General features: G+C 40.9%; 3 protein-coding genes and 1 pseudogene across 3 annotated transcripts in view; 1 reads left to right on the top strand and 3 right to left on the bottom strand.

Annotated features, from left to right (window-relative positions):
* Positions 1-21,119, bottom strand: part of LOC144658498 (flavin reductase (NADPH)-like) — a 136,262-nt gene that overhangs the window by 48,616 nt on the left and 66,527 nt on the right. The gene's annotated exons all lie outside the window — the stretch shown is intronic.
* The window catches only part of LOC144658478 (uncharacterized), a 199,856-nt gene that overhangs the window by 120,717 nt on the left and 58,020 nt on the right, over positions 1-21,119 (top strand). The window lies entirely within an intron of this gene.
* Positions 1-21,119, bottom strand: part of LOC144656588 (uncharacterized) — a 507,005-nt gene that overhangs the window by 456,799 nt on the left and 29,087 nt on the right. The window lies entirely within an intron of this gene.
* Positions 14,986-19,010, bottom strand: LOC144656257 (uncharacterized; annotated as a pseudogene).

The following is a 21,119-nucleotide window of genomic DNA, read 5'->3' as shown; positions in this document are numbered from 1 at the left end:
ATCGGGTATAAACCTGACACTGAATCCAACGAGACCCAACAAGCTACGAACCTCTGAAGGTGTCTGCGGTTGACTTGAAAAGTGCTTTTAACAGTGTTACTGTTCCTTGTGGCAAGAGTTCCTGCTGGATTTCAAGATCTGTGGCAGTCGAATATCCTAAAAAACAACGACCTGTTTTGACAACAACGAAATCTGCCACAATCTTCGTTTTACCAACACAGTCTTCTGACTGAAACTGACCTTCGATCTCAAGCGCACGACTCACATAAGCATACAACTTTCTTGTGAGTTACGCCTGAATGTTAAGTAACTGATGTTTTAACTCCTTAACAGTGTCCATGCTTATACGATTGCTCCCAGGTCCAGAGTCAACCAACACATCCCTGTTTACTGCCCCAATGCTGACACAAATCACTGGCTCAGTAGAAGCGGCCAAATTGCATGTCTGCTCTTCTACGGTAAAGACAAATGAATCATTCTCACCTTAGCGTTCCAACGATCCCTCTACAAGATTGGCCTGACCTGCTTTTCCTGGACTCTGATGTCTTCCTCCCCGTCGTTAAGTGGTATTTGCTTTTTCCAAACTTTGGGATCCTTCCCTCCTTGCAACAGCTAGCATAGTGTCCGCACTTTCCAGAATTACTACACTTCCGTCCACGAGCTGGACAACTGCCGTCTTTAGCCACTTTCTTTTCCACAGTTGAAACAAACCCTTTTACCTCTCGATCCACGCCCAGACCTTTCTTCGACAGCATCAGTCCTTGCTCCAACACTTGCTCCAGGTTCTTGTCGGTCTTGACTTGGCGTAACGATTTGACTCACTTGCTCACGCGAAGCTTGCCACTTTCGGACCTTATACATCGCAGCCTCTAGCGTAATATTATTCACCTCGAGTTATTTCTTCTTCAGTTCAACATCGGGGAGCTTTTCGATCTGATGATCTCACACATTTTCCACCAAAGCTGCGCCAAAATTGCAGTGACGAGCTTGTTTCCGTAAACGAACCATAAATTTAACAGCGGTCTTCCCCTTAGTCAACGCAAGTTGTCGAAAAACCACAGGTCGCCCAGACGTTGTATTCGATTTAGGTGATTATAAGACAATGCATGAGAATACTTTGAAAATTGCTCTAAATAAAACTTGAATTGAAGATTTGAATAAAAATGTATTACATTATGTTTATCATGCGTTATTTTGACATTTCTGTGCTTCTGGGGTGGGTTTAAAGCCGTTTAGACAAGTTTTTCTTTCCGACGTTGCTTCCCTTAAAGAGAAACGAAAGGCAGGTGACCTAAATCGCCAACGGTTCGCACTCGAAGCTCCTTAAATACCACAAAAAGTGTCGAATCTCACCAAAATTGCTTCAATACAGCCGTCGATAATTCTTCTTTCGATTTCCTTCGCTTAAGGTTCCAAAGTTTATTTTAACCGCCCGAGAAACGCTCGTGTTCGAGCGCTGGGTTTCCACTTTTGCTTTGTCTGAATGCGTGAAAAGCTATCTTGGGCACAAGATTCAAAATTTTAGCTAAGCGACCGCGCCATGGCGACAACGTCGGAAATAAAAACTCGTCTAAACGGCTTTAAACCCACTCCAGAGGCACAGAAAGGTTAAAATAACGCATGATAAACATAAGGTAAGAAATTTTTATTCAAATCTTTCATACAAGTACAATTTCGAGCAATTTTCAAAGTATTCTCATACATTGTCTTATAATCACCTAAAACGAATACAACGTCTGGGCGGCTGTGGAAAAAACATGGACTTTGTCCACGGCGCGAAAATGAGCATCAAGCTTACGAAGACACACTACATACTCGTTACCCTCCTCGGCATTGATCGGTCCTGAATCCGGAAGGACTTCGAAAATATCTTGGACTTCCATGCCCGCTAAATGAAGTAGATGAGCTTTCTTTCGAGAGGCGTTCGTAATTCCTTTGCCATCGATGTAATATTGGTAAAATCGCTTCCACTGTCGCCACCGTTTGGCGACCTGAAAGGAAGAACCGGTTAAATCTTAGGGCGGCAACACTCGTTCCGCTGAGTGCGACATCCTCGTCGCCAATTTGTAGTGTTCAAAGGCCACAAAGGCAAGTCACAAGGGCTAACACCTGTTTTTAAAGCAGAATGCACGACCGTACACACAGTACTCACTACACACTCTTCGCATCCCGGATGTACTCTTATGAGTAACCGCTGGGCTACTGACATGTAATACACTACAGCCTCCCACTGCCATCCACTGCAAATGACCCCTTTTTCGCCAAATTTAGGGTATCCTTTTGACAGTCTTTTATCATCCATGCAAATATGGAGAGATTATGCAGCGTAGACTTGTTCGTAACTCCTAACTTAAAGTCACGAGAATAGCCAAAGTTGCCAACGTTATAATCAGAAGCAGTACTTTTAAATTTAGTTTTTCAGGCGATTAAACCTAATTTATTTGATATGAGCTAGTTTTAAATATTCTCATTATAACAATTTTTACCATTTTGTAATTCAAAAAAATTCAGCCAGCCAGAGAAACAGACAAGACGGGTTAACAAGAACAACATAAAATACCAGTAAACAAAGCATAAACCTTCAGTTAATCAGTTTAGTTTATGGAACGAGGTTTGGTACGTTCAAGTCAAAAAGTCAGTCGGTTTTATATTCGGCATAAACGTTAGAGTTCAAGCTTAATATTCAGTTATAGTCTGCCCTTTTAGTTTTGCAAAAAGTTGTATTTTAATATTTTGATCATTATCCAGTTTGTAGCAGTTCTTAACCAGGACCGGCGGACTAGTGACTTGAAGTGTGTGTGTGTGTGTGTGTGTGTGGTGGGGGGGGGGGGGGGGGGGGGGGCTTAAGGCATTTGTTTGGTACCATTATTGTAGGAGCAACTGTAAAAGGTTTGCAGTCCTGATCCATCAAAGTATATAAGAGATGGATAGTGCTGGAAACCGTTGATAGCCTCCTAAATTAAATACTTGTCAGATGCATGTACTTACAACCAAACTAGACTTGATAGGTTCTCAAATATTCCTTCAGGCAGCACTTCTATTTTATTGTGCCTAAGGTCCCTGCAAAAAAACAAAATCACATATTGTACGATTACAGTAAGACAGATCGACGCTTATATGCCACACCTTTAAGATGATTAAAAGTATCGACCCCTCGAACGAAGCTACCCACCAGAAGTAATGAAAGGAAAACACTGCTAAATGTGACAGTAACAATGGTTGTTACTTTCACAATTTTACGGTCGTTTGTCCTTAAATTAATCCGTATTTTATCACAGTAATCGAGCGTAAGCTGGATAAGCAAATTATATACAGTGATATATTGTCCTATTTGCATCAAGCCACCAATTGCAATAATAATGTGGCCCACGACAGTTAAAACTTAAATTATTTGATATGAGCCACTTAAGGAGTTTTCTGAAATTCAGCATCATTTTGACTGACAGACAGACAGACAGACAGACAGACAGACAGACAGATAGACAGACAGAAAAGCTAGACAGACAGACAGACAGACAGACAGACAGGCAGGCAGACAGGCAGGCAGGCAAACAGGCATGCAGCAGGCAGGGAGTTGGACAGAAAAACAGGCAAGAAGACATACAGAGTGATATACCTCCAGTCTGACAAAGGCATCCCCTTTTCGTAATAACCTCCTGTATAGTAATCCCCACCCACATCCCCAAGAGTAAGTGCTGTTATTTTCGCTGGGAGGCCTGTGTACCCAGTCCCTCTTGCGTCAGAAACAAGAGTGATGAAAGGACTCCTTAGGCTATCTTTGAACTTCTTTGTATTGTTTAGGGTTAAAGTGAATCGTGCTGTTAAGTCTGTTGTATATTAACTGCATCGAAGCTCAAATATGGTTCGAACTGTCAAAAATCTGATGTTCATGAAAATTTCCTTGTATAGTTACTGATTGCGTGTTTTGGCAAAATACCGTCAAAGTGAAGTTGGGATCATCACATTACTCGACCTGTTTGCTGTACCTGTAAAATTTCTACCGTTATAAGCGTTGATCATATTAGACTGTGCACTGACCTTTGCGATGCAAAGTTTGCGGATACTGATGAACTGCTGATCCGTTAAATTTGGTACCAGTTCGAGGTGAATTGCTCGGGTTAAAGATCCTGGTTTGCGCACGACTCTTAAAGAATACTGAATCCTTATACTGTAGTCGCAGATATTGTGCCAATAGTATCACCGAAGGCATGTGAACAAAAAAAGGAATGGTTCTTTGGCTGTAGCTAGACTGCAGGAAATTCTTACTTTATTAATTAGGTATTCCTTGAACTTGCAACACTGTTTTACCAGTTTCCCTATTTCTAGCACTGAATCCCATGGTAGGTATTGCTCGCAAACCTCTCTGCAAGTCGATTTGTGTCGATTTCGATTTGTGGTATAGATCGTCTTACCCAGCTGTGGAACTTGCCATTTCTAAGACGCAAAGGCCCCACAGCCCCCTTACTCAGGCTGTAAGGCTTGCCACTCCAAGAGGGTCAATTACTTATGCCTAACTAGTCAGAATTTCTCTCTAACTAGTTTCCACAGAACCTTTAGTAAAGATCACGACCATGGTATCTTTCTGCTTGCTCCAAGAAAGTCTCGGTAACTTTGCTTCTTTGGCTTTCATGCACAAATTTTTCTTGTCATATATTTTCCCTTCGTCTCTCAATTCAGCGTTAGCCACCACCACATAATAGTGGCATGTATGTAGTTTAAACTCCGCTTCTCAATATACTAAGACTGTAACCTTTTCAAATTATAAATTGTGCCCCTGGGCAGTGGTAATTCGTCCACTAACGATCCTCAAAATCTTCGTGATATTTGGCTTTCAAGTTTTCTAGCTGTTGCTTTAGAGTTCCACCAAGAAGAAACAGTGGCTGTGTTGAAGGAATAACAAAGCCTAAACCTGTGCGTACCTGCAAGACTGACTGCTAAAAATCGCCAGAAAGTGCAACAGCCAACTTTAAAACGGTTGAACCAGCACAATCCAGTGTATGATTTTAGAGTGCAGTTCCAGTCTCCAATCTACAATCGTTTAAGGACGAACTAGTCTAATATTCCTTAGCTGATATGTCGAAGATGGTTCGTATATTTGTGCTTTCTACTTGTTTTTCTTCTGCTGCTTCGTAGGGGGTCTTACAGGGGCGGTCTCTGGCACGGTTCACGGGCAGAAAAAATAAAAATAAATAACGGATCACGGATATTAAAATTTCATTTTTCCGAATGACGAAAATAAGCAAGTAACGTACTACTTTTCTATCTCGCTGTTACCCAAAGAAATTCACATTTACGTTTCACGGCAAATCAAATCTGCTAATCACGCATCCCAAAAGTATCCCCGAACCACCCTCGTGTAAAGAAGGTCAAAACTTCCTTTCTTTCTAAGGCTAATCATTAACTCTCTCCACGGTTCCTTCCTCCAGTCGGTCTTGGATTTCATTAATTAGTAATTTGTCGGCAATGTGCTGTTCTGCTATTGGCTTGCTATGCCTATATCCATTCATCTTTTTCTTCAGTTTTCTTTCTCATGACATCATTTTTGGCCAATCTCTGAGGAAGCAACAGATTACGATATTCACCTAGACTACATTGAAATTCTAGAAAGAAACCTGAATAGACTAGAACGCCTTTTTCTGGTCGTTTTGCATTCCATGCCATGCATCCACGACCGAAACTCCGTAAACGAACATTTGCAGAATGGAAGCATGTTTATTAGTTAAATGGACTCACTCACATGATTGTATTTTGTGCCTCAGGGTTGCAGGTGCTTACCGTATTCTTTCGCTCCTGAACATTTACATTTCCCACAAGTTTAGTTACCTTTGTCTGCATCTTTTGAGACTAGCAGAAAATAAGACCAGATTATGCATGGAGTGCCACTGTTTCAAACTATACGTCTACGAAGGCGACAGAACGTTTGCGAATATTTAGTTTCTTAAAAGTGTTTATAAGATTATTTTACATTTTTAAATCAGTTTTAATAAAGTTTTTAGGTAACCATGATAAACACTGATCGCTTAAATAACAAAATGTAACATGTTTTTTGGGAAAGACGCCTTATATGAATATCATATATAAGACAAATATAAAAGTAAAAAAAATGTCGACGATCGTATAATAGGATTAGCTCCAAATTTAATTCCTTGGAAAATTTTCCTCCCTGAAGATTTTGTGTGTTTTTTTTTTAATGCCAAGAACCTACAGGAAGTTCGAAAACGCAGCGCTCGAAAACGAGCGTTTCTCTAGCGGTTAAAATAAACTTTGTAACCTTAGGCGAAGTAAATCCAAAGAAGAATTATCGACGGCTGTATTGAAGAAATTTTGGCGAGATTCGACAATTTTTGTGGTATTTATGGAGCTTCGAGTGCGGACCGTTGGCGAACTACAGGTCGCCTGCCTTTCGTTTCTCTTTAGGGGAAGCACAACGTCGGAAAGAAAAACTCGTCTAAACGGCTTTAAAACTACTCCAGAGGCACAGAAATGTCAAAATAATGCAAGACAAACATAAGGTAAGACATTTTTATTCAAATCTTTCATACAAGTACTATTTCGAGCAATTTCCAAAGTATTCTCATACATTGTCTTATAATCACCTAAATCGAATACAACGTCTGGGCGGCTGTAGAGAAACATGGCTTTCGTATGGCACATTGTCCACGGCGCGAAAATGAGCATCAAGCTTACGAAGACACACTACATACTCGTTACCCTCCTCGGCATTGTTCGGTCCTGAATCCGGAAGGACTTCGAAAATATCTTGGACTTCCATTCCCGCAAAATGAAGTAATTAAGCTTTCTTTCGAGAGGCGTTCGTAATTCCTTTGCCATTGATGTAATATTGGTAAGATCGCTTCCATTGTCGCCACCGTTTGGCGACCTGAAAGGAAGAACCGGTTAAATCTTAGGGCGGCAACGCTCGTTCCACTGAGTGCGACATCCTCTTCGTCAATTTGTAGTGTTCAAAGGCCACAAAGGCAAGTCACAAGGGCTAACAGCTGTTTTTAAAGCAGAAAACACGACCGTACACACAGTACATGCTTTCCTGTTCACTACACACTCTTCGCATCCCGGATGTACTCTTATGAATAACCACTGGGCTACATGTAATGCACTACAGCCTCCCACTGCCACCCACTGCAAATGACCCCTTTTACGCCAAATTTAGGGTATCCCTCGACAGTCTTTTATCATCCATGCAAATACCGAGAGATTGGGCAGCGTAGACTTGTTCGTAACTCCTAACTTAAAGTCACGAGAATAGCCAAAGTTGGCAACGTTATAATCAGAAGCAGTACTTTTAAATTTAGTTTTTGAAGTGATTAAAACTAATTTATTTAATATTAGCTAGTTTTAAATATTCTCATTATAACAATTTTTACCATTTTGTAATTCAAAAAAAAAATCAGCCAGCCAGAAATAAAATGAGTCTGAAATTGGCCTAGCTGCACATTCACAGCGAAATTACTAACTTATTGCTAACCCGAGGTGGCCTCCCCCATAAGCCTTGTGGTTTCTTGGAGGTCTCCTCGCCTTATCTTTTTAAGTTATTTTAATTTGTATGTTTAATTCTGAAGTGGCAAATAAATGATGATGATGATGATGATGATGATGATGATGATGAGAAACAGACAAGACGGGTTAACAAGAACAACGTAAAATACCAGTAAACGAAGCATAAACCTTCAGTTAATCACTTTAGTTTATGGAACGAGATTTGGTACGTTCAAGTCAAAACGTCAGTCGGTTTTATATTCGGCATTAAGTTTAGAGTTCAAGCTCAATATTCATTTATAGCCTGCCCTTTTTGTTTTGCAAAAAGTTGCATTTTAATATTTTGATCATTATCCAGTTTGTAGCAGTTCTTAACAGGTTAAACTATTGTTACCAATGATTGGGCATTTGTTTGGTACCATTATTGTAGGAGCAACTGCAATCCGTATTTTATCACAGTAATCGAGTGTAAGCTGGATAAGCAAATTATATACAGTGATATATTGTCCCATTTGCATCAAGCCACCAATAATAATTATTGTCACCAATTGTAATTATTATGTGGCCCACGACAGTTAAAACTTAAATTATTTGTTATGAGCCACTTTTAAGAAGTTTTCTGTAATTCAGCAATATTTTGACTGACAGACACACACAGAGACAGTCGGACAAACAGGCAGACAGACAGTCAGACAGACTAGACAGACAGACAGACAGGCAGGCATGCAGCAGGCAAGGAGTTGGACAGAAAAAAAAGGCAAGCAGACATACAGGGTGATAAACCTCCAGTCTGACAAAGGCATCCCCTTTTCGTATTAACCTCCTGTATAGTAATCCCCACCCGCATCACCAAGAGTAAGTTTTGTTATTTTCTCCTGTGTACCCAGTCCCTCTTGCGTCAGAAACACGAGTGATGAAAGGACTCCTATCTTTGAACTTTTTTGTATTCATTTTAGGGTTAAAGTGAATCGTGCTGTTAAGTCTGCATCGAACCTGAAATATGGTTCGAACTGTCAAAAATCTGATGTATATGAACATTTCCTTGTATAGTTACTGATTACGTGTTTTGGTAAAATACTGTCAAAGTGAAGTTGGGATCATCACCTTACTCGACCTGTTTGCTGTACCTGTTATAAGCGTTGTACCGTTATAAGCGTTGATCATTTTAGACTTTGCTCCTTTGTGATGCAAAATGTGCGGATACTGATGAACTGCTTATCCGTTAAATTTGGTACCAGTTCGAGGTGAATTACTCGGGTTAAAGATCCTGGTTTGCGCACGACTCTTAAAGAATAATCCTAATACTGTAGTCGCAGATATTGTGCCAATAGTATCACCGAAGGCATGTGAACAAAAAAAGGAATGGTTCTTTGGCTGTAGCTAGACTGCAGGAAATTCTTACTTTATTAATTAGGTATTCCTTGAACTTGCAACACTGTTTTACCAGTTTCCCTATTTCTAGCACTGAATCCCATGGTAGGTATTGCTCGCAAACCTCTCTGCAAGTCGATTTGTGTCGATTTCGATTTGTGGTATAGATCGTCTTACCCAGCTGTGGAACTTGCCATTTCTAAGACGCAAAGGCCCCACAGCCCCCTTACTCAGGCTGTAAGGCTTGCCACTCCAAGAGGGTCAATTACTTATGCCTAACTAGTCAGAATTTCTCTCTAACTAGTTTCCACAGAACCTTTAGTAAAGATCACGACCATGGTATCTTTCTGCTTGCTCCAAGAAAGTCTCGGTAACTTTGCTTCTTTGGCTTTCATGCACAAATTTTTCTTGTCATATATTTTCCCTTCGTCTCTCAATTCAGCGTTAGCCACCACCACATAATAGTGGCATGTATGTAGTTTAAACTCCGCTTCTCAATATACTAAGACTGTAACCTTTTCAAATTATAAATTGTGCCCCTGGGCAGTGGTAATTCGTCCACTAACGATCCTCAAAATCTTCGTGATATTTGGCTTTCAAGTTTTCTAGCTGTTGCTTTAGAGTTCCACCAAGAAGAAACAGTGGCTGTGTTGAAGGAATAACAAAGCCTAAACCTGTGCGTACCTGCAAGACTGACTGCTAAAAATCGCCAGAAAGCGCAACAGCCAACTTTGAAACGGTTTTGAACCAGCACAATCCAGTGTATGGTTTTAGAGTGGAGTTCCAGTCTCCAATCGAAAATCGTTTAAGGACGAACCAGTCTAATATTCCTTAGCTGATGTGTCGAAGATGGTTCGTATATTTGTGCTTTCTACTTTTTTTTTCTTCTGCTGCTTCGTAGGGGGTCTTACAGGGGCGGTCTCTGGCACGGTTCACGGGCAGAAAAAATAAAAATAAATAACGGATCACGGATATTAAAATTTCATTTTTCCGAATGACGAAAATAAGCAAGTAACGTACTACTTTTCTATCTCGCTGTTACCCAAAGAAATTCACATTTACGTTTCACGGCAAATCAAATCTGCTAATCACGCATCCCAAAAGTATCCCCACTTTGTAAAGAAGGTCAAAACTTCCTTTCTTTCTAAGGCTAATCATTAACTCTCTACACGGTCCCCTTCTCCAGTTGGTCTTGGATTTCATTAATTAATAATTTGTCGCCAATTTTTAGCTCTGTGCTATTGGCTTGCTATGTCTATATCCATTCATCTTTTTCTTCAGTTTTCTTTCTCTTGAAATCATTTTTGGCCAATCTCCGAGGGAGCAACAGATTACGACATTCACCTGAACTACGTTGAAATTCTAGAAAGAAACCTGAATAGACTAGAACGCTTTTTTCTGGACGTTTTGCATTCCATCCAGGACCGAAACTCCGTAAACGAACATTTACAGAATAGAATCATGTTTATAAGTTAAATGGACTCACTCACATGATTCTATTTTGTGCCTCAGGGTTGCAAGTGCTTACTTTATTCTCTCGCTCCTGAACATTTACATTTCCCACAAGTTTAGTTACCTTTGTTTGCATCTTTGGAGACTAGCAGCAAATAAGACCCGATTATGCATGCAGTGACACTGTTTCAAACTATATTTCTGACGAAGGCGACAGAACGTTTGCGAATATTTAGTTTCTTAAAAGTATTTATAAGATCATTTTACACTTTTAGATCAGTTTCAAAAATGTTTTTAAGTTGACATAATAAACACTGATCGCCCAAATAACAAACTGTGACATAGTAAATAATAAATATGGTATTTTCTTTTTCAAACTGTGACATGTTTTCTGGAAAAGACGCTTAATATGAATATCATAAGACAACAACAAAAAGGGGCCTACCTTCTGTATAAGTCAACTGATTTTCTTAAAGGAACTGTGTCATGAATTTAAGCCAAATGTAAACAAGAAAAATGGCCGCAGGATTAAGTGAAACATAAAATTAACCACTTACAATGACGAAGAAACATATCAATAACGCAGCAAATTCAAAAGAAAATGTGGATGGACAAATATTGAGAAGAGTAAACGGATTGCGGTATGGTTCTTTGCAAAATCTTAAATGCGATGCGATGATAAATTATCAACATCGCATATAAATACTACAAATCATGAATAAATTGACATTGTTTTAGTGCGACAGCTGAGGGAACATACCAAGTGCGATTAGTAACCAGCTGGTAGTTTTGGTGAATATTGTTGGGAGTCCGTTTTGGGTGTTCATATCGTTTGAGGGTATTGATGTACACTTATGAGTAACCGCTGGCCAACATGTAATACATTACATCCATCTCGTCCTTCGCTTAAATACTTTACGTCAAATAACAGAAAAGTTCCTTTAAACACGCGTTTTGAGTTCATTTCTTGTTTTTACACTCGAACCAAACTCACTACTCATAAACATGGTCCCTGCGGTTAAAGGGACTATGTCACTGCCAAGTTAATCTTATGTTATTAAATTTTGCCAAATATTCGCAATGAAACTAAATGTTTGCAAAGAAATTAATTCTTTGATACTAAATGACAAAATCATAACTTCCTTGCAGCTAAATGTGTCTCCAGGGCGTCATAAATTAAAGTAACAAGCAGACAAGATTAACTTTGAAAACTGTTCCGCCGGACCATATTTCAAAAGCCCACATCGCAATCCGTTTCAATCTTCGACACTTTTGGCCATCCGTACCTTCTTTTGCATTTGGTGTGTTCTTTAAATATTCCTTCACTGTTGTAAGAGGTAATTTTATACATTTAAACGAATTTGATGGTCATTTCCCATGCCTAAGTTTGGCTTAAATCCGTGACACGGTCCCTTTAAATTCATATATAAATGTTCAAATGTTACTTTTGAAACACAGCAATGAATATGACAGTAAAAAAATCCCTAAGTTTAGTGCAGAACATTATCGTTCAGTGCTTTCGGATGAGTACTAATTCTGTCAGATCTTCTAACTGGCTGCTCAGCTGTAGGTATAGCAGCAGGTAGGTCAGGTGGTGAATCTGTCGTTGGTACTGGATTCTCTTTCATGGGTGATATCTCGGCCGTCTTCGGTTCCGTCGGTGGTTCAGCATCCTGTAGTGGAGCTCCCTGTTCTTTCTGATCTGGCATGTTAAAGGGCTTGGTTCTAATTGCACATTTAGTTAGGCTTGTAAACGTTTCCATTGTTACATTTTGTCATCTAACCACCTTATTGTGTTGATATGCAGAAGGTCTCGCTTGTACTGAACTCCCTGTGATGATCTCAGTAGCACCTGGTCTCCACAACGAGACATCACCTGATATGGTTCATTCTCATAGCAAGACGACAGCTTGTTTTCATTCTTCTTCTCTAGCGAAACAGTGTCTCTTTCTCTCACATTTCGGTCTCTAGCATGAAACCTCTTGTCGGCGTAGTCCTTACGCGACTGCTTTCTCTGTGTGTCCTGATCACGGATTCCTTGGTCACTGACTTCTTTTTTCTCCTCTTCCAAATCGACCAGCTCAGGCATTTTGGTTTTAAGCTTACTTCTAAACAACAATTCAGCAGGACTCTTCCCTGTAGTCGAATGTGGCGTTGACCTGTATGCCAACAGGAACCTGTTTAGCTCCTCCCTCCAATTCTTTCCTTTTGCGTGAGCTGCTCTAACAGATTTCAGAAGCGTCTTATTCTGCCTTTCCACTTGGCCATTTGCCCGTGGCCACAGAGGTGCCGTGTCATGGTGCTCAATCTCCGATTCTTTCAAATACCCTTCTACTTCCTTGGACACCAGGTTTGAACCATTGTCGCTGCGCAGGCCTCTGGGCAATCCATGTCTTGCGAATTGGGCATCTAGGCAATGAATGATGGTTTTACTGGAAGTTGATCGGCTGACATCGACTTCCATCTCCCCTAACCGTATTTCGGTAGTACAGCACCCGAAAGAAGTTTCTTTCAATCTGCAAAAGGAAGTAGCTCTTGGAAGGGTAGCGGATCCCTACCACTCCCCGCCCCTGCACAAGTTTCCGTGTCGTCCGGTGGCCGTGGTTCCCAAAAAACATTCAACTGCCTGGCGCACTATCTACAACCTCTGCTACCCCCAGGGCGATAACATTAATGAGCACATTCCAAAGGACCCCTTATTCTCTTAGATTTTGTGCGGGTAGACGATGCCATCCGTATTCTCCAGCCCCTAGGAAGGGGAACCTTTATGGCCAATACTGATCTTAAATCAGCCTTCCGCCTGATACCAAGTCATCTGGACGACTGGAGCTTGCTGGCTAGTCACTGTAGCTGGCTATCCCAATACTATGTAGACATGTACTTACCCTTTGGGCTTCGAAGTGCCCCGTTCCTTTTCAATCAGCTGTCGAACGGGCTTGAATGGATCCTTAAAAGTAACTATGGCCTCCAGCTTGTTATTCACATCGTGGACGGACGACTTTGTCATTGCCGAACCGTCTAAATTGGCATTTTTAACTAGCTTTAGCACTCTGCTACGGGTATTTATGTCCCTTGAGGTCCCTGTCGTAGCGTCCAAGACAATAAGCCCCTCCCAGGAGATTGAGTTCATGGGCATTGCTTTAGACAGCGTCCGCATGGAGGCCCGCTTACCACAGGATAAACTCTCCAGGATCAATGAACTGTTGAACGCTTTCAAAATACGTCGCTCAGTACGCCTGGTAGAGTTACAATCACTCATTGGGACTCTTCAGTTTGCATGCAAGGTGGTGGTGCCCAGGAGAACCTTCCTTCAGCGGGCGATTAATTTGACCAGGAGGGGATCCCAAGCCGTTTCCACCGCATGCGGCTTAATAAGGAATTCTTTAAGGATCTTGAAATGTGGAAAGTTTTTCTCTTGAACTGGAACGGGCGTTTCCAGCTCAGAATCTAGAACTCTACACCGATGCCGCGGGCTCTTTAGGCTTCGGGGGCTATTTCCAGTGAAGGTGGTTCCAGGGTGGCTGGCCTCCCCACATGCTTTTGAACCAAAAACGGGAAATAGGTATCGAATTGCAAGAACTCTTTCCCATCGTTGTTGCTTGCGTCATGTGGCACCCCTTTCTTGCCGGGAGACGCCTCCAATTCTGGTGTGACAATATATTGGTCGTGTCTAATATAAATTCTAGGCGTTACAAAGTACCACGCATAATGGAGTTGGTCAGGCGGCTCGTCCTCCTTTCTATGCAGCACAACTTTGTAGTCCGGGCTTGCCATGTCCCCGGGGTTTCAAATGAGATCGCCGATGCAATCTCCCGCTTTCAGATGCACGCGGTGCTTCCTGGTCCTCGCTCCCGACGCCGACCAGCACTATTCATGGCTAAGATTATACACGTGTAATGCCAAGCTGTGCTGAAGTACAGTTCTTTCTACTGGCATTCCCAGCAGACAACCCTTTAGCTATAAAAGCCCAAACAAACTGTTCACAGTTCACTTTGGTGTTCTGTTGTACAGCTAGCGCAGTTAGCACTTGTTATACTATTGTTTGTCTTCACGACTCCTTGATGCCCCTCGTGAGCCAAACTGACAACTCTTTTGCAAAGAGCTTGCGGTACAACAATTCTCATTCCCAGTAGAATTGCATGACCGATAAAGGTCAATTCATTGCGCACTGGCAAGTATGACTTGAGAACAATGTCCCATTTTTCTTCGATGAGGCAAATTATGACTGATTGCAACTCTGGATTTTGTGCTACAATCCGTTCAATCTCTTTGATTATCAACGCAGCGGAGACAGCATACAGAGCTACCATGCGTATGTATCCATCGTCCTCCGGGGACTGATCTGAGGCAGGTATATTTGTCAGTCGGGAAAGGGCATCTGCAATATTCTTTCTCGATGACACCTAACAGACTTGATAGTTGTACGGTTGTATATGCAGAACTCAGCGCTCTTTCCGGGCTGAAGGTTTGGACTTCCTTGGAATAGATTATTTTGAGTGCTTCATGGTCTGTTACGAGGTCAAACTGTGGCAGCCCATACAATTAGAAGTGGAAACGTTGACATGCCCAAACTAGGGCTAGTGCTTCTTTCTCGGTTTGACTATAACGGCCCTCCACTTGGCTCAAACTACGACTTGTGTAACAGACAGCACGACTATCTCCATTCTTCTATTGGACCAGCACTGTTCCAAGCTCCACTGGACTGGCATCTGCAATAACACGAGTAGGTGCGTTCTTATCAAAGACTGGTGCACTTGCAACTTGACTTTTCAATTTCTGAAAAGTCAAGTCGCCCCACATAAACAGTTTTCCTTTTCTGGCAAGTCTTCTTAAGGGATCAGCAGTTGTTGTAAAATCGGGTATAAACCTGGCACTGAATCCAACGAGACCCAACAAGCTACGAACTTCTGAGGGTGTCTGCGGTTGACTTGAAAAGCCCTGTGGCAAGAGTTCCTGCTGGATCCACTCGAAAGATTCCAAGATGCAGGGCAGTCGAATATCCTAGCAAACAACGACCTGTTTTGACAACAACGAAATCTGCCACAATCTTCGTTTTACCAACAGAGTCTTCTGACTGAAACTGACCTTCGATTTCAAGCGCACGACCCACATAAGCATACAACTTTCTTGTGCAGAGTTGCGCCTGAAGCTACTGATGTTTTAACTCCTTAACAGTGTCCATGCTTAAAAGATTGCTCCCAGGTCCAGAGTCAACCAACACATCCCTGTTTACTGTCCCAATGCTTACACAAAGCACTGGCTCAGCAGAAGCGGCCAAATTGCATGTCTGCTCTTCTACGGTAAAGGCAAATGAATCATTCTCACCTGGAGGGTTCCAACGATCCCTCTACAAGATTGGCCTGCTTTTTCTCAACTCTGATGTCTTCCGGCCTCCCCGTCGTTAAGTAATATTTGTTTTTCCAAACTTTTGGATCCTTCCCCCCTTGCAACAGCTAGCATAGTGTCCTGCACTTCCGTCCACGAGCTGGACAATTGCCGTCTTTAGCCAAGTAACCTTCTTTTCTACAGTTAAAACAAACCCTTTTACCTTTCGATCCACGCCCAGACCTTTGTTCGACAGCATTAGTCCCTGCTCCAACACTTGCTCCAGGTTCTTGTCGGTCTTGACTTGGCGTAACCGGCATTTGACTCACTTGCTTACGCGAAGCTTCCCACTTTCGGACCTTATCCATCGCAGCCTCTAGCGTAATATTATTCACCTCGAGTAATTTCTTCTTCAGTTCAACATCGGGGAGCTTTTCGATCAGATGATCTGACAAATTTTTCACCAAAGCTGCGCCAAAATTACAGTGACAAGCTTGTTTCCGTAAACGAACGATAAATTTATCAGCGGTCTCCCCCTTGGTCAACGCAAGTTGTCGAAAAACCACAGGTCGCCCAGACGTTGTATTCGATTTAGGTGATTATAAGACAATGTATGAGAATACTTTGAAAATTGCTCGAAATAGAACTTGTATTGAAGATTTGAATAAAAATGTATTACCTTATGTTTATCATGCGTTATTTTCACATTTCTGTGCTTCTGGAGTGGGTTTAAAGCCGTTTAGACAAGTTTTTCTTTCCGACGTTGCTTCCCCTAAAGAGAAACGAAAGGCAGGTGACCTATAGCTAGTTCGCCAACGGTTCGCACTCGAAGCTCCTTAAATACCACAAAAAGTGTCGAATCTCACCAAAATTGCTTCAATACAGCCGTCGATAATTCTTCTTTCGATTTCCTTCGCTTAAGGTTCCAAAGTTTATTTTAACCGCCCGAGAAACGCTCGTGTTCGAGCGCTGGGTTTCCACTTTTGCTTTGTCTGAATGCGTGAAAAGTTATCTCGGGCACAAGATTCAAAAATTTAGCTAAGCGACCGCGCCATGGCGACAACGTCGGAAAGAAAAACTCGTCTAAACGGCTTTAAACCCACTCCAGAGGCACAGAAATGTCAAAATAACGCATGATAAACATAAGGTAAGAAATTTTTATTCAAATCTTTCATACAAGTACAATTTCGAGCAATTTTCAAAGTATTCTCATACATTGTCTTATAATCATCTAAATCGAATACAACGTCTGGGCGGCTGTGGAAAAAACATGGACTTCGTCCACGGCGCGAAAATGAGCATCAAGAGGGTCTGGATGGGGTTAACTGACAACTGACAAATGGCCAAAATTTTAACTGACAACTGACAAATCGCCTAAAATCTAACTGACAACTGACATTTGTAGTGGCTTTTACTGACAACTGACAACTGACCAAACTGTCCTAAATAACCCACATGAGCATCGTTAATCCTAAAAAACCCGTTGTAAATAACACTCTTTGACTCTTTTCGTCAAACAAATGTACGTTTTATACGAATCTCAGCAGCGGGACGCTAGGGTTTCATATTTCGTTAATGATTCACTGTATGACCCTTGTACATCAGGGTCATATTACCAGCTACGATCTCAAAGTTACGCTGAACACGCGCCAGTTTATGCAATGGCCGCCAATGCTGGCGTTGTAAAAGCTATTGTAAGCTTTTACAGAGTTGACTCGAACTCGGCTTTCGATCGATTTAGAAGCCGTATTCCGATAAATGATATAAATACAGTTCATGCGCTCAAAAAGCACCTTGTGGCATTCCTTGGCCTCAAAGATTTAACTAGAAAATGCGGCCTTGGTGACTTTGACATCAAGCTTTTCCGAATGGCACCGAATGAGAGTGGGAAAAGCGACAACTTCGCCATCACCACAGACGACCAGTGGAAGCTCGAACTACCAAGCTTACTGGATGGCACAGGAAGCGAAATGAACAGTATGTATTATAAGTGCATTTGTATTTTGTATTGATATAAATATGAATTATGCCAGTTAGTCCAGAAATCCTACCAGGTACGACTACGTGTTTCTTGTTCCCATTTTTGTTGCAATGTACGATGTGTTTGATACTTAATTATTTCTCTTGGCGTTATATATGTTATAATTACTGTGGCACTGTGTATATAAAACTAAATTTTGAAACGTTGCGGCAATGTGAACCACCGAGCGCGTTTGTTTCAGGTAGAAATCTGGTTATAATGCATGTACATGTCACATTTCAGTCGTATCAGTTGACCATTATGTAATTCAAGGGTTAAAACAGTGGCTAAAAATAGCGGTAATTCACAGCTAAAAACAAAATGTTACTGAAAACACTTCGCACTGCAAATGTAATACCAATCCATTAGAAATACCAATTCACTAATGATTATCATAACTCTCAGGGTCAATTCCTTGGATTTTCGACACTTTTTCATGCTGACTCAAATATCATCGTCCCTGCTGCATGTCCCCTCAGTGTGAACAACACATGATTTTGTCGCTGCTTCATATTGCTGCAACATGTCCCTGCGTCTTGACCCCACGTGTGCGGAGACCTTTATACATTACTTTTGAGTATAATGCAAATTTTTTATTACAGACCAGTACAGGTTTTCATACTTCCACCGTGGAAACTCGGCTTTATTAGAAGCCAGCTTTTTCAATCGAGAAAATACGATACTCGCGGTTTTACTCAAATTCTCAAGATATTTTATTTTGCTCCGTAAACTCTTCTTGATATTTATTAAGGTCTATTAAGTATAAAGTGTTGAAGATAAATAGGTAGATTTAGACTGATATAGGTGATCATTGGTAGGCAAGTTAACGCTTAAATTTTTATCTCAGGTTGTAATGCAATTGCAATGGTTTTAACTCCAAATCTGAGAAACAATAGTTCTTTAAGTAAGAATCTTGAATTAACGATATACTTTACGTTATATGTGCCAATCGAGCTAGCTTTTGGGTCAGAAGTAAATAATTTAGTTACACGGTTAATTATTAACAGTCAAGTAACAGACAACTGACAAATGGCCTAAAATTTAACTGACAACTGACATTTGTACCCCCCCATCCAGTCCCTCCATCAAGCGTACGAAGACACACTACATACTCGTTACCCTCCTCGGCATTGATCGGTCCTGAATCCGGAACGACTTCGAAAATATCTTGGACTTCCATGCCCGCTAAATGAAGTAATTGAGCTTTCTTTCGAGAGGCGTTCGTAATTCCTTTGCCATCGATGTAATATTGGTAAAATCGCTTCCACTGTCGCCACCGTTTGGCGACCTGAAAGGAAGAACCGGTTAAATCTTAGGGCGACAACGCTCGTTCCACTGAGTGCGACATCCTCGTCGCCAATTTTTAGTGTTCAAAGGCCACAAAGGCTTACAGCTGCTTTTAAAGCAGAACACACGCCCGTACACACAGTACATGCTTTCCCGCTCACTACACACTCTTCGCATCCCGGATGTACTCTTATGAGTAACCGCTGGGCTACATGTAATACACTACTACAGCCTCCCACTGCCACCCACTCCAAATGACCCTTTTTCGCCAAATTTAGGGTATTCCTTGACAGTCTTTTATCATCCATGCAAATACCGAGAGATTGGGAAGCAGAGACATGTTCGTAACGCCTAACTTAAAGTCACGAGAATAGCCAAAGTTGGCAACGTTATAATCAGAAGCAGTACTTTCAAATTTAGTTTTTGAGGCGATTAAAACTAATTTATTTGATATGAGCTAGTTTTAAATATTCTCATTATAACAATTTTTACCATTTTGTAATTTAAAAAAAATTCGGCCAGCCAGAGAAACAGACAAGACGGGTTAACAAGAACAACGTAAAATACCAGTAAACGAAGCATTAACCTTCAGTTAATCAGTTTAGTTTATGGAACGAGAATTGGTACGTTCAAAGTCAAAAAGTCAGTCGGTTTTATATTCGGCATAAACATTAGAGTTCAAGCTCAATAAGTAAGTAAGTAAGTAATTTGCCTTTATTTAAAAACACGATTTGGATAAAAGCTTACAGCTTGTGGGGTCTTGTAAATTAAAAGTATTAAAAGTTAAAAATATTTACAATTAATTAGGCTATTTACATTTGTATTTGATTTTAAAATTCATTTATAGTCTGCCCTTTTAGTTTTGCAAAAAGTTGTATTTTAATATTTTGATCATTATCCAGTTTGTAGCAGTTCTAAACAGGTTAAACTGTTGTTACCAATGATTGGGCATTTGTTTGGTACCATTATTGTAGGAGCAACTGTAAAAGGTTTGCAGTACTGATCCATCAAAGTATAAGAGATGGAAAGTGCTGGAAACCGTTAATAGCCTCCTTAATTAAATACTTGTCAGATGCATGTACTTACAAAACAACTAGACTTGATAGGTTCTCAAATATTCCTTCAGGCAGCACTTCTATTTTATTGTGGCTAAGGTACCTGCGAAAAACAAAATCACATATTGTACGATTACAGTAAGACAGATCGACCCTTATATGCCACACCTTTAAGATGATTAAAAGTATCGACCCCTCGAACGAAGCTACCCACCAGAAGTAATGAAAGGAAAACACTGTTAAATGTGACAGTAACAATGGTTGTTACTTTCAAAACTTTACGGCCGTTTGCCCTTAAATTAATCCGTAATCAGTAATCGAGCGAAAGCTGGATAAGCAAATTATATACAGTGATATATTGTCCTATTTGCATCAAGCCACCAATAATAATTATTGTCACCAATTGTAATTATTATGTGGCCCACGACAGTTAAAACTTAAATTATTTGTTATGAGCCACTTTTAAGAAGTTTTCTGTAATTCAGCAACATTTTGACTGACGGACACACACACACAGACAGTCGGACAAACAGGCAGACAGACAGTCAGACAGACTAGACAGACAGACAGACAGGCAGGCAGGCATGCAGCAGCCAGGGAGTTGGACAGAAAAAAAGACAGGCAAGCAGACATACAGGGTGATATACCTCCAGTCTGACAAAGGCATCCCCTTTTCGTAATAGCCTCCTGTATAGTAATCCCCACCCACATCACCAAGAGTAAGTGTAGTTATTTTCGCTGAGATGCCTGTGTACCCAGTCCCTCTTGCGTCAGGAACACGAGTGATGAAAGGACTCCTTAGGCTATCTTTGAACTTCTTTGTATTGTTTAGGGTTAAAGTGAATCGTGCTGTTAAGTCTGTTGTATATTAACTGCATCGAAGCTGAAATATGGTTAGAACTGTCAAAAATCTGATATATATGAACATTTCCTTGTATAGTAACTGATTGCGTGTTTTGTCAAAAAACTGTCAAAGTGAAGTTGGGATCACCACCTTACTCGACCTGTTTGCTGTACCTGTAAAATTGCTACCGTTATAAGCGTTGATCATATTGGACTTTGCTCCTTTGCGATGCAAAATGTGCGGATACTGATGAACTGCTTATCCGTTAAAT

This window comes from Oculina patagonica, chromosome 6 (assembly GCF_052425735.1).
Source record: "Oculina patagonica isolate OP01 chromosome 6, crgOcupat, whole genome shotgun sequence".
Classification (NCBI taxonomy): Eukaryota; Metazoa; Cnidaria; class Anthozoa; order Scleractinia; family Oculinidae; genus Oculina; species Oculina patagonica.
The sequence above is the reverse complement of the archived record's forward strand: the minus strand, read 5'-3'. Positions and strand labels throughout refer to the sequence as shown.